Source organism: Psammomys obesus, unplaced genomic scaffold, assembly GCF_907164565.1.
Source record: "Psammomys obesus unplaced genomic scaffold, mPsaObe1.curated_primary_1811, whole genome shotgun sequence".
NCBI classification, from domain to species: Eukaryota; Metazoa; Chordata; class Mammalia; order Rodentia; family Muridae; genus Psammomys; species Psammomys obesus.
The window spans coordinates 701,509-719,586 of record NW_026596149.1 but is presented as its reverse complement, the minus strand read 5'-3'; the positions used below and the strand labels follow the sequence as shown (position 1 = coordinate 719,586).

At 42.2% G+C, this 18,078-nt stretch overlaps 1 pseudogene; it reads right to left on the bottom strand.

Moving 5' to 3' along the window:
* Positions 1-12,175, bottom strand: part of LOC129666572 (60S ribosomal protein L13a-like) — a 19,118-nt pseudogene extending 6,943 nt beyond the window's left edge.
* Between the last annotated feature and the right edge of the window lie 5,903 nt (positions 12,176-18,078).

Below are 18,078 nucleotides of genomic sequence, written 5' to 3'. Positions count from 1 at the left end.
CTTCTTCTTCTTCTTCTTCTTCTTCTTCTTCTTCTTCTTCTTCTTCTAAGATTTAGATTTAGATTTATGTGTTGTGTTCCTGTGTTAGTATTTGCCACATGTGTGTAGATGCCTATAGAGGCCAGAAGAGGGCACCAGATCCTGTGGAACTCAAACACAGGGGTTAGTGAGCTGTCCAGTGTGGGTGCTAGGATCTAAACTTGGGTCCTCTGAAAAAACATGTGCTATTAGTCACTAAGTCTCCAGTGCTGGTCAGATTTCTAAAAGACAGTATGCCCACTGTTACTGATACTCTGGGCCTCAGAGAGTTTCCATCCCCGATAGGGCAAGGATTTTCCCTAAGCTTTCCTTATGTACCTGGTGCTCATGATTATCAGTTCCTTTTCCTGTGGTGGGGAAAGGCTTGTGGAGTATCTTTGTGTTCTGCCTCTCATGATAAATTTTACCTCAATCTGAACTAATATCTCAGAGCCTACCTGCTCTGAGAATCCACTCCCTCATTCAACCAGTGGCCTAATCCCACAGTATATGAGAACAAAATTGGCAGGGTTGTACCCTAAATTACCACACAGTCTTGTGGGAGAAACCCACTTGAGTGGTAATTGCCACACAGAGAAATGACAGCTGGATTTGCAGAGAACCCACAATTCCATGAGGTACTCCATAGAGCCGATATGGGAACATACTCTCCAGGAAAACCGGGGCTACTAATCGCTGGCATCAGAGCCTGTGTGCATCTGTATTGAAAGACCCTGGCACTGTGCCTGTCAGCACTGTATCCCTGTGGCAGTGGGCTCTGCCAGAGTCACTTACCCTGAAAAGACTCATTTCTGCTGGGGTGGGAAACAATAAAGAGGAAAGCAGCTCACAGTGACAGAATAGGGATGGGTCTCCCTGTGACTCTCCAGAAGAAAGGCAGAAGCATTAAATGTTCCAACCTGCCTGGTGTGCTGACTCTTCTGCACCCTGTTTCCTGACAGAGGCTGTAATATGAAATGCTCCATGAAGCACCTTTGACGGATTTCCTGTTAATTAACACTCAACTTCCTCTCTGCCTAGACATTGGCAAGAATTTCCACGCTGGGAGCTACCTGAATTTCTGCCAATCTGTCTATCTTGCGCTACTTTGCATAATGTGCCTTGCTTGAGAAGGCGGTTGGTCAGAGCAACTGGCTGGACAGGCTTCCTGGAGTTGATTTTCTAAGCTATGGCTTGTGAATGGTGGCTGTCAGGGAACTAGCACACATTGCAGTAGGGTAGGGATGGGAGCAAGGTAAAGTGAGAGCCCATGTTTTATGCAACTGACAGCTGTTTTCTTTGGGGGGAATGGAGGAAAAAATATGCGCAGAAAAGGGATTTAAATTTGACAAGCCTAATGAGGTTGGGTGCCCAGTCATTTCAGGTCAGCATGAACAGACCCAGTGGAGCTAGGCCAAGACTGGACAGGTCCAGTTAATTAGCATCTGAAAGCAGGGGCTGGGAATGGAGCTGAAGTTGGCTGCCCATGGCTTTAGCAATTGCAAAAGAGAAGTGGAACTAGCAGATACACATACATTTCTTCTGCCACCACTGTGTTAAGAAGCTCAGGGGAGCCTGAATGTCAGTGGGTCATGCCACTGCTTAGGTATATCGTGTGGAGAAAATCCACCCTGCTGGATTGGTTTCCTCTTATGAAGACTAGCTTTCACGTTTTTCAAAATTTATTTTAAAGTTATTATTTGTGTGGATGTGTGAGCATGTACAGATGTACGAACACGTCATAGGATACATTTTGGGATTCTGATCCACTGTGGGTTCCAAGGACCAGGCTTGTACTGTGTGTACTTTTGTCCACGGAGCCATCTCACAGGCCTGAGGTTGGCCTTTTAAATTTGCAAGAGGTCTCTCTTCTCCTCACCTCTCCTCACCTCTCCTCACCTCTCCTTGCCTCTCCTCTCTCTCTCTCTTTCTTTTTTTTTGAGACAGGGTCTCACTATGTAACCTTGGCTATCCTAAAACTCACTATTTAGACCAGGCTGGCCTCAAATTCACAGAGATCAACCTGCCTCTGCCTTCTGAGTGCTTGAATTAAAGGCATGTGCCACTATGCCCGGCTGAAGACCTGGCCTTAAAGTTTAGTCCTGGCCAGGGATGGAGGTGAGGAAAGGCCAGTGGGCAAAAAGATGGCTAGCTGGTATAAGGAGTTCTTTTACTTGATGTGTTCAAAGGAGTTGGAGAGCCTGGAGGATAAATATGCAATGTCTTTCTTTCATAAAAGACCCATTTTCACATTAAAACAAACATGTATTAAATGTTTAATGATATAGAAGCACCCTTGCTCTCAAGGAATTTCCAACTGTGAAAACAAGACTTAGCCATGCAGATGATAAATGGAAGATAACTCACACTGTAAAAGAAGCCTAGGTATTTCCTCCTGTCCCATCCAGGAAATCATGGTTAGAAAGCTGAGTTAGCTGAGTTTGGGAGAACAGTTCCTTGATTTTAGAGGAGTCTAATTACAGGTTGAGCAGTGGTTCTCAATTTTCCTAGTACTGTGACCCTTTAATACAGTTTCTCATGTTGTAGTGACTCTCAATCATAATGTTATTTCATAACTTTAATTTTGCTGTAGTTATGAATAATAATATTCAAGCTATCTGATATACGACCTTGTGGAAGGGTAGTTCGACCTCCAAAGGCGTTGAGACCCACAGGTTGAGAACTGCTGATCTAAAAGCACTCACCAACAATACTTCCAGAGCTGTTCTTGAAGGAAGCATAAGTGGCTAGGCTTTGAGAGCTGGAGTTAAAGAGGCCAAGGTCCTAGGGCTGTGTCTAGGAACAAAGACAAAGGCCTGTTGTCAGATGCATTCTCTGTTCTCTCAGCTGTGTTTGTCCTAAAGTCCTCTGGGAACATCTGTGGATGAAGGGAAGGAGAGTGCAGGGTTGCCAAATGAATGCCCTCCCCACTGTGGGCCACAGCCTCATGGCAGCAACAGTTCAACCCCCACAGCCTGGCTCAGAAAGGACCAGACAGAAACTGTAGAGTGGTGGTTCTCAGCCTTCCTAATGCTGCCACCTTTTAATACAGTTCCTCATGCTGTAGGGACCCCGACCACAAGATTATTGTTATTGCTACTTCCTACTTATAATTTTGCTTGTTATGAATCAATGTATAACTGTCTTGTACACAAGGTATTTGATACGTGACTCCGGTGAAAGGGTCTTTCAGAACCACTGCTGAAGGGTGTGCCTGCTCCCACTGGGGCCGGACATGTGAGCCCACAAGTCAGGCCTGGATGGTTCCTTTTCTCTGCAGGAACCGAAGTAAGCTCATGTATCTGTGTTTCTTTGGGGACAACTTTCTTTTGCCCTTTCCCCACAGGTAGCCATTATGGGTGTGCTTATCATGACCATTGGGTGTTCCAACTCTGCTCCCTGTAATCTCTACCATGTGGGTTAGTCTTTTCTGGCCTATGATTCAAATGGTCAACTCTATGAATCTCTCAGCTCTGCTGGTAACATTGGGTATCAATAGCTGAAGCTAGAGGGGCCCTCCTTTCTGAGATATAGGGGCATAGGCAGTTCTCAGAGAAGAGAGTGTGGACCAAGTGGTTGCTTTCAGAAGTGGGCTTTGTTTTGTTACCAAAGCACATCTCATTGCAAAAATGATACACAGATTGTCTTGCTAAAATACGATGGAAGATGTCTTCCTAAAGACAAGAACTGGGTCTTAGAGTCATTTTCATTCCCAAGGCTTAATGAGAAAGGAGCCAAGCTTCCTCATGGAGCAGGGGAGGGGCACCACAGTGGAGCAGGAGTTAGCTAGTCCTGTAGCAGATTTGACCACTTCTCTGAAAGTATGAGTGACATTCCTGTTGGGCAGAGGGAACCCGCATAGGACATATGGACTCCTGATTAGCTGACTGATTATGCACTAAAAATTACCTATATCAATAAAGATTATGTCAGCCTCTCACCATAAATTACATAAAAGCCTACTATATGGGGCAACTTAGCAGTATTCCTGCCCTGGAGCCCTCCCACTTCAGGACTCACTCTCTCAGAATAAGTGTGTATTTTCTCTGTCCATTTCTTGTCGATGGTTTCTTTTTCTTGGGCATAAGATAACAAACTTAATGTCCCTGGAAACTACTGACCTGGGATGGCTCTGGTGGCCACTAATTTTACAGTACTGCAAGTCCCCAGTTATGTTCATCAAGAGCAGAGAAAGACTCCATTGCTCTAAAGAAATAACTGTGTATCATGAGAGCTGGGCCAGGAACACGTGTCTGGTATTCAGTCATTGTTTATAGCTGGAGGTAGTAAAAGCAGGAGCCCATGTGGATCACCTAGAATGCAGAGACATCAGAGGGTAAGGAAGAGTAATACAGGATGGGATTTCATTTGGAACACATATTCTTTCTCCTGTCCTACAGAAGACTCAACCCTGCTTGTTTCAAGCCAAATGTTCCATTTATTGTATGATATTAATTTTCTTCACACACACCTCCTGTTAATTAACACAGTTCTTTCTTGGCAGAGGAGCTGGCTGGACCTGCCAAATCAGTATATCTGCCAAGCTGTCCATCTTATGCCTGCTTGCATAACATCTTCTGTGTGGCTATTTCCTGAGAAACGACATTTGGCTTTGCTTTGACAGGAATGTCTCTACCTTTGCTGAACTTTCCACTTCATAGCTTTTGCTCTGTGCCCTTGGCAAAGTTCAGTTTCACAGCCAGTTGTCACTTGTGCACGAGCTCATCTTACTGTGGGGAAAGTTATCTGTCTCATTCAGGGTGGCAACTACTAACCGTTTCACAGCCATTCCCCACCAAGGGTCTGCTTGTAGAAAACAGTCTGGTTAGAAACTGAGCACAGGCTAAGGCTGAGCATCCATTTTCTCCTATCACATCTTGGAGAGTTAATGGCTCCAGTTTCTGATCCCTAAAAGCCACCTGAGAGCTGATTGCTTGATAGCATGATTTTCTGATTAACACCGGTAGGCACGGATCTTTCTCTCTCTTTCTCAATCGTCTTCTCTTTCTCCCCATCTCTGTCTTTGTCTCTGTTTCTCTTCTTGCTCTCTCTGGAAGAGGCAAGTGACAGAGTGGATTTTAATCCCCAAATTCCTCTTCTTTATTTTTTTACATTGTAACTATAGCATTTTATTTATAATAGTATGTGCAAATTAATACTAAATAAAGTACAATAATGTTCTTACCCAAATTGTTATAAGTCACTGGATCATAATCCACTCTGAGTTTCCTTTACTGATATTGCCAGTGTCTTGGAAAGCTTTGATAAACAGCACTGTTATCAGGAGAGTGGCAATTTCCTCTTATTAAGGAACAAAACAAAACAAAACCCAGTATTGGGACTGGAGAGGTGGTTCAGAGGTTAAGAGTACTGACTGCTCTTCTAGAGGCCTCCTTTCCCTCCATCGGCATGCCTTACAACAGAGTGTGACTCCGTGCCAGGGATCTGGTGCCCTCTTCTGGCTTCTTCAGACACTGCAAGCACATAGAACACAGACCTGTGGGCAAAACATACAAAAATAAATACATGTTTTTTAAATTAAAAATTTTATAATGCTAGGCATGATGGTTCACAGAAGTCTTAACTTCTGAGAGGGAGGAAGAAGGGCCTGACTTTGAAGCCAGCCAAGGCCACCTTGTAAGAACCTGTCTTTGGGGGAAAAAAAAAAAATCAGATCATTCTTAATTTTTTATCTATTCCCAGTTATTTTGAAACAAAGCAAAGTATTTATATCTGACATGCTCTTCATCTTCCCGGAGTGTGTTGTGATGCTTCCGGCACTTAAGGAAGCTAGGACTCAGCCTGTGGCTTCTGTAAGTGTATTTGACTCTGACTATAAATGCATTTCTTAAATTTAATTGTGATAAACAGAGCTTTTCAAACTTATAACTAATCCCTTGGAATTATAAAACACTTGAGTGAGTTGTGTTGCAGATGGAGAAATTATCAGTATCTTCATAATGGTTGGCTGTAAAGATCTTTGTTTTCCTTAAGACATAGCATTTTAAATCACCTTTTCATAATGCATTACTAAGTCTTCTGACCCTATTAAATATATATTATATATAATATATTATTAATTATATAATATATATTATATTAATATATATTTAATATATATTATATATTATATTATATATAATATAAATATATATATAAATAAAGAAAAAATATAGAAAATTGGATTGAGAATGAATTTATGTGCTCATGTACTTCGTCTGGCTATTGAAATAATGTCACCACTTTGTGATGAAATTGATGATTCAGGCTAACATCCCGGATGAGCCCAAGTTTCGGCTTGAAAAAGGCACCTGGCTTATGATGTTTGTCAAAAACATGACAGGAAAAAGCAGGTTGGAATATCCTATCTGCCAACAAACTGGATATTGCCAAGCCTGGAGGCAGGTGACTGACAGCCTGTTTCATCTGAAGCTGCTTACATAATAATAGTATCATTTTCTGTTCTTGATAATGCTAATGTATGCAAATTCACTGACAATACATTCCTATAGATTCTGTGGACCTGAATGTAAAGAAAGCAGGCTGAGGTGGTATCTGAAGCTTGACTATATATTATGCTTATGTATAATTTCTGTTTTGTGGTATGTATTTGTAATATCCTTGTTGTGTTTTCAGTTGTACTAACTGCGGGTGCATATATGTGTGTGAGTGTGTGTGTGTGTATATATACACACATTATGTGGACTCAACAGATTATATTTAGGAATATAAATGTGTATAAATATATAATCATGAATTTGAGAGAGAGAGAGAGGGCAGGAAGGGGTATATGGGAAAGTTTGGAGGGAAGAAGGAGAGGAAAGAAATGTTATAATTAGATTATAGCTCCAAAAAGAAAAAAAGAAAGAAATGAACCCAGACTAAAACAAACAAACAAACAAACAAACAAACAAACAAACAAAAAACAAAAACAGACTGAGCAAGCCACAAAGAACAAGCCAGTAAGCTGTGTTCCTTTTTTTCCTGTTACTATTTATTTTTTTTATTGTTTGTTATTATTAGTTACATTTTATTAACTCTGTATCCCAGCTGTATCCCGCTCCCTTATTCCCTCCCAATCCCACCCTCCCTCACTCAGCTTCTCCCTGCCCCTTTCCAAATCCAGGGATTAGGGAGGACCTCCTCCCCTTTCATCTAAGCCCTGTTCCTTTAGGGCCTCTTCATCATTCTTGCCCCTAGGGTCATACCTTAATTTTTGTTTTGTCTTTCATGGTGATGGACTGTCACCAAATGCACCCTCCCCCCACAAAATGAAGGTCTTCATATTCTCTTCTCTGTTTTGTTCTTTATTTCCCTCAACTATTTCCAAATTCTGAAGGTTCATTTTATAAAGGTGAAGGTATTTGCTTTTCCAAGGTTGCTGTGTTGTCACTCCTGTTGCACAGAGAGGAAACTAAGGTAGAGAAGAGTAATGGCTTCTGCTAGTTGGCTGGAACAACATGGCAGATCTGCTTCTGTGATCTCTTGTTAATGCACTTCTTATGCCCTCCTCACTAGGTCACTAGTTAGTGATGTAGACAGTCAATCTAGATAAGTGCTGCTCAGACAGATCTGCAGAGCTAGAGAGAGGATGTGGTCATGAAGGGCAGCACTCCATCACAGCCAACAGTGTTCACAGGTTTCTTATTAGAGCAGCCCCTTTGTAGCCTGTTGCTTACTGCTTGATTTGTATGTGTGTGATTAGAGCAGCCCGTTTTTAGCCTGTTGCTGCTTGGTGTATGTGTGTGCATACCTGTGTATACCTTCATACAGAAGGCCAGGATGACTTTAGGTGTTATATCTCCTCAGAAACCTTAGCTTTTGAGACAAGGTATCTCATGGGGTCGGGGACTCACAGAATGAGCCAATGGTCTGTTCATAAGGAGAAGAAGCAAGAACACTTAGTTGCTGAAAGGTTGCAAGTCGCCATGCCTGGGTCACTGCATGCCTTGATTTGTCAAAACTCTTCGTTATCTTGCAGTGGTTGCTATTACAACTAGTTTTAGTTAAGCATCTACTGTGTAATAGAGTGCTACATGGCTAGAATGTCATAGCCGGTATGTCTTCCGTCAGTTTCCAGCAGGGTGTTTTGTGATTGCTGGTTGCCACCAGTCCTATGTGTTCAGTGAATGCAATCAGATGAAGGGCATTTCCCTGGCATTTCATGCTGTAATATGGGCCTTTTCGATTTAGGCACATCTTACTGCATCCTTGCTGTGCGGGAAGATGCAAAGGGTGTTGGCACTGTCGCCTCCCCTGCACTTCAGGTTACAAACCAGGTTAGTTACTTCTCTGTTGCTTCAGCAACTTATAAAATCAACATTTAATTTTCAACTCACAGTTCCAGAGGGTTAGAGTCTATAAACATCATGCCAGAGATCATGGCAGCATGCAGGCAGACATGATGCTGGAGCCGTAGCTGAGTGCTGACTTGCCTTACCTCAGGGAGCATCACCAGTCTGTCCTCCAGTAAGAGCCTCTGGTATCTCATAGCACAGTGGCAGAGGCTTCATTTTGTGAAGTGTGGAAGGGAGAGTCATACAGCAAGAAAAGAAATAAGTGGAATTCTAGGAGTAGGCTTGCTGATTGTGTGATTCACTTTTCTGGGAACTTATTAATCCTTCTGAAGTCAGGGCTTCAACATCCTAAACTTGCATTGTATCAGGTCCCATCACTGAAAAGCTCCACTCCTCCACATCCTCATGTTGGGAACCAAGACTGCAGCACATGTAACTTGAGGCTTCACCTACAGCATATTCAAACTGTGGCAGTAACAACAAGATATTTTAGAAGCTGGGTGTGGGGTGTGGGGTGTCCAGAATCAATAGAGGATCAGAGAGGGAATTGCATGTCATAACATGTCTTCAGGTTGTTAGTGGAAAGGACCAAGGGGACCTGGGAGCAGATTTGATTCTCCATTTGGTTTTTGTTTCCCTCTCTAACGACACTACAACCCACATAAAGCCGTGTGAAGAATCTTGGTGGAGGAGATACCTGCCACTCCACTCCCACATCTCAGGGCAAGCAAGTGTGCTTTCTCTTGTATATTTTCCTTCCCCATCTTAGAGCTGAGGACAGAACTCATGGCCTCATGATGCTCAGGTCATGCTCAGCCCCAGGGGATTCCAAGCTACCGTTCCACATCAGAATCTCTCAATTCCTTGTGTGGAAGAAGGCAAGTTATATCTTGTGTGGCTTCCCTGTTAGCCTCCTGTGCTGGTTCTTTGCTGCACATGGTTCAATAGCATCGCAAGTGTGGGTGTCATAGTAGGACAGCATGGTGTGGCAGCATGATGTAACAACTTGGTGTGGGTGCTAGGCTCTCTGCAGACTGACTCCCACTCTCCAGTTCCTTGTTGGTTCCTCACTAAAAGCAATTAATACTCACCAGGTAAACAGGAGCCTAAGAGACACAAATTAATAGAGGAAACATATATCATGCTAATGGTCTCCAAGGCTCCACTCCACTATGCTGGGGCTGGTGTGGCAAGAAGCACATAAAAGAAGAGTAGAGCAAGAGGCCAGAGTGAAACACAGCCCCAGCACACACCCGAGAGACTTCCTTCGGCCAGCTTGATGCCCCACCGTTCCATCACCTCTCTATAACCTGTGATGTGGTGAAGCTATGAAAGGATGCATCGCCATGCAGGCCAGAGCTGCCAGAATCCAGCCATCAAGCTGAGGTCCAAGGCCCCGGTGCATGAGGCTGTTACTGAGCATTTGGGTCCACAATCCACAACCTTAGTGTCCTTATATTTCCAAAGAAACCGGGAACCAGAAACTTGTAAAGAAAACACATTTGTTTACAGTTTGACTGGAGAGAGAGAATGGCTCCTAATTTCTGTCATGCTATCATTATCTCATAGAACAGATGGAAATGTGCAGATGAGATACTGTCAGAATGGTGATGTCTTCTGCAGGACAAGATTCCTGCTTTCCCTCCTCTAGCATGGAGTTCCTGGGTGGGTGGGGGCGAAGCTTTAATTCTTAGGGACCATTGTTTCAGAGTCCTTGATTCACCTGTGAAGGGCATTTGGATCCAAACCTGAAAACTCTGGCACTAAGATATGCCTGGCCATCTCACATGCCTCTGTCTTTGCTCAGGCTCCAGTTACATGTTCTTTCTGCTGTCCATCTGCTATGGCCCAGCTCAAGCCTTTCCTGTTGGATCTCCCTTTCTACTGCTCAGCCCCCTAGCCACAGTTCTGCATAAGGGTGGCTAATGCTTCCTCATACGTTCTCTTATAGATGGCTAATTTACACTGAGTGATTGCACAGACAGGGCCTTAACACTGGGCTCTAAATTGGTCTTTTACAAGGTGGCTTTTGTGAGATGCTTGCCATCATATTCTTTCTTAGTTTCTTCATCTGTGAAATGCATTTGAAAACAGGCTTATAGAGAAGCTAAAGTAATGCATATAGTAATGGACAATAAAATAAATAATGATGATAATTGATATGTTGATACTTAGCATCTCTCACATTAACTAACAAACACAGCAAGCATGGCACTCATGGAAGGGTCTACTTCCAAGGACTTTACATATTTGATTCATTTAATCTTTCATTTGACCGCAGCAGGTGGTAATTGCTATTATCCCTTTTACAGATTAACAGACAGAGGTTAAGCATTTGAAAGGTTCAAGTTTTCTCCTTAAAATTACAGTTTGAAAGTGCTGACAATGAGATTTGAATCTTGACATCAGTCCTTCATGTTGTTCAAATGATAGTACTTTCATGTTCTTCAAATGATAGTATTTTCTAATTCTGACTCACCATGGATATTGTGAAATCTATTGTCCCAGCCAAGGGCTGTGGGTCCAAACTACAGTATTATGTTAGGTGAACCTTGAAAGGTTCAAGTTAGCTTTGGGCTTGTTTCTAGTCTTCTTATTCCAACATGTGGGACAGGACACAGAGAAAGGAAGCCTCCTGCCAACTTCATAAAGATTCCAATTTGTTTTCCCAAAGCCAGACATCAAAACTACCCCAAGGAGAGGTAGGACCTATTACCCTGACACAAACTGAAGAAGGCACAGCTTTGCCATGAGGTAGAGTTAACTGAAAGCAAGCAGGGCATGCACTTCAGCCTCTATGCCAAACGAGCTTCTCAGGAGGCCAGGGGGGGCTGCAAGGACCTCAGATGTTCCCCGTGTCCACTAGCCATTTGTGCTGAGGTGGGCAGAGGCAAAGTTCCAAACTTCCCACTCATTATGCTTCTGGACTTTGAAGGCAGGTAGCCTCCAGCCCAGCAGGAAATTAGACCACTAGGGGGTGCCTGGATACTTCATTTCCCAGGCAGGAGCTGTCTTAGGGCCTGAACATTGCAATGTTCTACGCACTGGACTTCTCTCAGTGCAGAAACTCCAAAAGCTAAGAGCCCTAAGAACTCATTTCCTTTCATAGTCCCTCCACTTCAGCTTTGAATGTGAGACAAGTGTGTGGGTGCTCAACCTTCTTGGGATCCCATGTGCTTCCTGGGAATTGAACTCAGGACCTTTGGAAGAACAGCTAATGCCCTTAGCCTGTGGGCCATCTCTCTAGCCCAGTGCTTGCTTATTTTTACTGAAGGATTAAATTGGCTGACTATTTGGTATCACTGGACAGAGAGCATCTTAACATGACTGAGAGTAAGGCTAATTCCTCCCACCCCCAGTCTGAGAATGCCACTTTGAATAAATAGGCAGTAAAGAGTAGTGGAAGGTGTTAGAGGCATTTTAGAAATTGTTGGAAATTCTGCCCTAACCTTCAGATGAAGTTCACTGAAGGATTTAAGAAAGAACAAAAGGAAAAAAGAAAGAAAGAAAGAAGGAAGGAAAGAAAGAAAGGAAGGAAGAAAAAGAGGAAGAAAGAAACTGAAGTCAGCAGTTCAAACACTAGTTTTAAAAATCAAGTATTCTAGTATAGTCCAATCCCTAGCTGGCTATCTCTTCCTTATATCTGCCATTTATTAGCCCATATGCTCTCCTGTTCTATCAAAGAGGGTATATCAAGTAAACCCTGTGAGCTGCCTGGAGAGGAGAAACCTGGGAGAAAACTAAGCTGAGACCAGAAGTAGGGCGAGGCAAAGGCAGCCCTGCCTTTGTGCCAGTCTAATGTGGAAACCTACTTTCTGGTACTCCGCCTCCTCTTCTTCCATAGTCTGGATTGTTATCATGGCAGTACTTTGAGAAATGGCTTCTTGCTGCTGTTGAATTTCCACTCCTCATTCACTCCCCTCCACCTCTGTTCTAACCATGTGTCTTCTTGCTCATTCCGATGGGGAACACTGATTACTATGTAATAATAAGACTTCCTAATTAGGAGCCGCCAGACTAAAAGTAGTTAACATTTATTCAGAACCTTTTCTGTATCCAGGCTGTTTCGAATGCTCTGCAAGTATTGGCTCATTTAATTCCCTCAGCCGTATAATGGAGAAAGTACCCCTCTGCGAAGCAGCTTTGATAACGAAGGCTCTAAGATGTTCTGTGATATCATGTGGTGCAGTCTGTGAGTCTGCACACATTTGAACAGACTACTGCCCTTCAGACTAGAGGTTTGACATCTTTAGTACTGGCTTGCCATACCTGAAAGACTGCATTCACTGATTTGGTTCTTAGCATCTTGGTTTCTTGATCTCATCTGGGTCTGGCTGAATGGCTGTGAATTTCAGGGAAACAGCATCTTTTCACTCTGTATTCCTATAGCTCCAGATTCAGGCTCAGTATGTGCTCAATAAATATTAGTTCATTGCGTTAGAGTCCTCACATCTATGCCAGCCACCTTTCCCTAAGTTACACCTTCTAGATTCATATGAATAGAAAGGACTAGAGAAATGTACCTTTCATTTCTAATTGCTTGCCTTTAATTTTAAGAGTGAACAGAACCTCATTATTTTATGTCAGTCCACTTAATATATCATTTTAGATGTTTTTCTCCACCAGATGCTTTCCCTGCCTTCAACATCCCCTTAAAAAAATCACAATTAGCTAATGTATGTAATGCCTGGGAACATGTTTGATTGGCTAAGTACATGTGCAAGGGCCAGAAGGGGAGGATGAGTGCTCTCCTTGCCCACCCTCTGCTATTCCTTTGAGGCAGGGTCTGTTCCTGAACCTTCAGCTGCATTCTCAGTTGGCCTGGAAACTGGCCAGTCCTAGAGACATTTTTTCCTGTTCTCTTCTAAGCTGGAGTCATAAGATTATTATGTGGGAGTTGGGATGTAAACTCTAGTCATTAGTTTTTGTGATTGCATAGCAAATGCTCTTACCAGATGTCCAGCACCTCTTTTCACTCTCTTGTGCTTCATGCACATAACAAATCCTTCATTTTGTTCTCCAGTCACAAGCTATCTGGTTATGTATGTATGTATGTATCATCTATCTATTTTTAGCTTTTGTGAGACAATGCTTCTCTGTTGCAGTCCTGGCTGTCCGGAACTTTCTTTGTAGATCAGGGTAGCTTCAGACTCAGAGTTCCTCCTGCCTCTGCCTCCAGAGTGCTGGGATTAGAGGTATGCACTGCCATGCCTAGCTTAGCCACCATTTTATTTTTAGTTGAAAATATTTTTTTTTATACAATAAATTTGTATTATGGTTTCCCCTCCTTCAACTCTTCTCAGATCTTGCCTACTACTCCACCAGCCTAGATCTATATCCGTTCTTGCATTCTTTCAACAGAAAAGAAACAACAGCAAACACGTGCAAACCTGAATAAGAAAACAAAACAGAGAAACAAGAGCCAAAGAAAAAGCACATGAAACACATATAGACACACACACACACACACACACACACACACACACACACACACACTCCACACAAAATATCCTAGAAACACACAATTAGAAACCATAATATATAAACAAAAGTTTTGGGTAAGAAACAAAAAAAACCCAGACAAAGTATGATGTGACAAAAACACTCCAAAAATAACACTGAGTTCATTGTGTGCTTTGCATGGGGCCTGATCTTAAGAATGGTTTGCATACCTTTTAGAGAAAACTAAATTTTCATTTGCTAGTGGTTATCAGAGTTAGCCTCTGGTCAACCACCTATTTCTGTCTGAATATGAATTTTAGAGAGCAAGAGACCAAATCCTAGGTGACAGGAATTTTGAGGATCCAGTGATCTTTCCTGAACACATAGATATGCTGGAGACCCTAGATTCCTCGAGTAGGATAGACTCTGCTTGAGAAAAGCAGTCCACCTGGAACAATCTGGGACATGACTAACAACAGGCAAGGACCCCAGCACACAGGCTGAGCCAGAGCCAGAACTGCTTTGTGGATGAGGCAGGCTGACCCATGGTGAGCAAGGATTTTGTTGCTGTTAGAGATAGTCATGAGATCATTGCTCTCCCTCTACCAGTATGTTTCAACACATTGAAAAGAAAAGCTCCAAATCCCTTCCTCTCCATGACCATAGTTTTATTAAGCCCAAGAATCTCTGAGCCTTTATTCTGTGCCCTCTTACCATTCAAATCCCCAAACTTGAATAATGACTTTGCCAGATCTCTTCTGTAGAAACAATGTCTTTAGAATTTTTTCTGTGAGAAGTGGATTTGGGGTGATCTGGATATGTTAGGTACAGATTCTTGTGTATTTTAAACGAAACAATGAAACTTGTCTTTTTTCTTTTTGCTACCGGTGTATCTGTTGCTTTATGAAGATCTCCCAGACTCTGTGTGATACTTTTCTTCCCAAACACATAAGCCTGGGTGTGTTGTTTTTCCTTGCTGCATAAGCTGATGCTCAAGTCACCAGGATGATTGGTGGTCTGCACTTGTCATAGAGTCTCTCCCAAAGTGATTTTCGGAGTTTATCTACTCCTTGAAAGGCTTAGTCAGTATCTACAAATAGTTTTTACCTCTGTGTAATGCTGATTTTTTTTTCTACTCAGCAAAGATACTTTCCTACTCTGGGGGAAACAGGCCCTGACAGGCTTTCTTTCCCACACTTACCTAATTATTCTTAGTGTGCCTCTGCTCGGGGCCTTAGGATGAAGGAATTTTCCTCTGCCTCTTCTATGCACTTTCCTAGGGCAGGCTTGGAAAGTCCATCTCCTGCCCTGAACCCTCTCCCTGAATCTTTCAGGCTTTGCCATGCTGCTTTTCAAACTCCACTGGCTAAATTGAATGTGGAACACATGAATGCTGAGGAATGACTCAGCGCATGGAAGCATTTAATAAATATTGTTCCAAAAAGGATTGCTTCTCTGAACACATGACAGTGATGGACTTCTTGGAAGGAAGGCTTTTTTATGTCCACAAATAAGCAAAATGCATTGAGCATATTTTTATCTCAGTTCCTAGTAAGGCTGACAAAACAGCTATTTTTAGTTTGTTAAAAAATACCTTCAGTTCAGAAAGGTAGCTTTTGAGAGAAGAGGAGGAAAAGGAGGGGAAAGAAGATGATGATGACTAACCAAAATAAAATCAATTGGAAAAGGATTTTGATAAAGTCTATTGTTTTATTTTCTGAGCAGCTTGGGAAATGATAGGTAAGGGAGTGGAGAGGGCCACTCATCAAAAAGTGTTTTAAGAATTTTGCTGGCTTCTATTTCTGGAAGGTTTGCATTGACTTTACAAACAGAGACAAATGAAGGAAGAGGAAACATGGCTCATTAGCTGCATTTCTTCTGAAGGCTGATGGATAATGTTCCCATGTATTTGAAATGGCCAAGGACTGAAATCAATGTCAGAGGATGGCAAAGCTCCCACACCGGTGGGGAGTAAAGTTGATGCCTGGAAGTACATTTTCTACCAGTTGGGTGGTATATCTGCAAAGTTCCTCTGACAAATATGTCTAGATTTTTCTTCCTCTGACCCTCTCACAAAGCCATCGCTTCTTTGACAGTGTTTTACCCAAGACCCGGCTCCTGATAATCTGGTCATGCTCTGCCTATATATAAAGATGTGCTAGAAATAGGCACTTCAGGCTATGGCACTGCCTTCCTCTTTCTTTGAGGGGTGATGGCTTATTTTATTCAAGAATAGCTCATATTAAGTTTAAATGTTTCCATACAAGCCATCAAAGGTCAAAGGTCTTCTCTGTTTTCAGAGTAAGTGATGCTGAACATAAAGAGATTTGCCTGATTCTGCCTTAAGAGCCCTGGGATTAAATGTGTGAGTCACCACACTGGGATCCTTTCTCCAGAATCTAAAAGCAGAAACCTTGGTCTCATCACCCAAGTGGGAAGCTCATGATCTCTTACAGTGATGGTTCTCCCAGTCTTCCCTGTTCTTTCCAAGTCTCAGTCAGCCTTACTTATTGAGAATGAAATGAGACTGGAAAGTCTCACAACGAATTCTAAGCAGGCTCATTTCTTATTTTGATTTGTATTTTTAAAACTATTATTTATTTTTCTACCTGTAGAAATGCTAATTCCTAATGCTAAAATTTCAGGAAAAATATTTTAAAAATTAAAACCCACAAAATAAAGATATTATCAGTGTGGTGCCTTTCCTTCCATTTTGTATTTTCTGGAGAAAAACATACATATTTGGCAAATACATATGCATGCATTAGTCAGTTTATTGAAGCAATAAACAAAAGGGCTGAAGGGAACATGTAAAAGGAGTTCACTGTTGCAGTGATTTCAGACCTTGCTTGGCATAGTACATTCAGATGAGTGTTATGGTGGCAGAGTAAGTGGTGGGGGAGCTTGTTTTCCTCACTGCAGGGAGCAGAGCAGAGTAGAAAAGATAGAACTTTACCACGGACATCTCCAGTGACCTCTATTCCCTCCCTACCTCCCAACAATGCCATTTGATATGAATCCCCAGGCTTTAACCCACTCACTAGGTCAGAGCCCCCTGATCTAAACATTTCTGGAAATATCATAGGTATACCTCTTTTTAAGTCTCCTATGAATGTCTCAGTGTAAGCAAACTGACAATCAAACTTATCCATTATCTCACTCTCTCTCCCATACACATACTCACACATAAATTTTCTTACAAGATCAGAATCATAGTCCACATACAAATCTGCATTCTGTTTATTCTACTTAGTATTTGAGTGCGGTCATTTACTAATGTCTTCACATGGCTCCTCCAAACCATAGTTCTCCATAGCTGTGCAATAAGCCATATGTAATTATAGTGGGAATACATCAAGGTTAAGTGAACTGGTCTCCCACTACTGTCCATTCAATCATTGTAGTAGTTTCTGCTATTATAAAACAATGGCTGCTGGCTTCTAAATAAGTCTTGTATCCTGTTTCATTTTTCAGAATAGATTTATCAGTGGCCAAGTCAATGGCCCAAGTGGTAGGAGACCTTGAGTGTGCATGTGTGTATGTGAAAAAATACATATCTATTCATATATAATCAGTGGATGTGAGATCTAGTCCCAAGACAACGTCATTCTGACTATTTGTGTATGCATGTGTTTGCACGCATGTAAACACACCTATTCAGATGGGTAAACACTGTAGATGTCGCTTGTTTTTAACTTGTGCATTTTCTAAGTGGTGGAGAGATTTTACACAGCTAACTGGAGAGCCCAGATGATGAGTTTGTTGGTCTGTATTAGATTCATATCCCCCATGGATTTGTAAGGCTGCTAAGAGGTTTGAATTTGTTTCCTTCTTTCACATTCTTTCTTATCATTTCAACGAAAACAAAACTAGGTTTGTCCGTTTAGTACCAGGTGTTCTGTGTGTACTGAAATGAAATGTAAATCAGACCATACAAATAGCACAATAGGAGCAGAAGAGGAAGCAGGGGTGGGGGACTAAGCTGCCATAGCAAACAGTGGCATTGTTGGAAGATTTGAGACCAAATAAAAATGTGAGAAGGAAATTAATAGCACTTCCATCCATTTTATTTATATTGCCTTACTCCAACCAATCTAGACCAGTTATGACACAGGCAGCTTCTGTGGCACATAGCTACCTGGGAAGTTAGTACTTGTCAGCAAAGATCATTGGCTTTGCACCAGTGCTGGGCTTCAGCCCAGAATTTATACTTATTCCAAGTGACCTTAGCAAAACTTACTTATGTTTCTTAGCCTGAGTGCAGAGATCATATTGACTTCTCTGAGCATCCCAAGGAAGAGGAGGCAGTGTCTGATACACA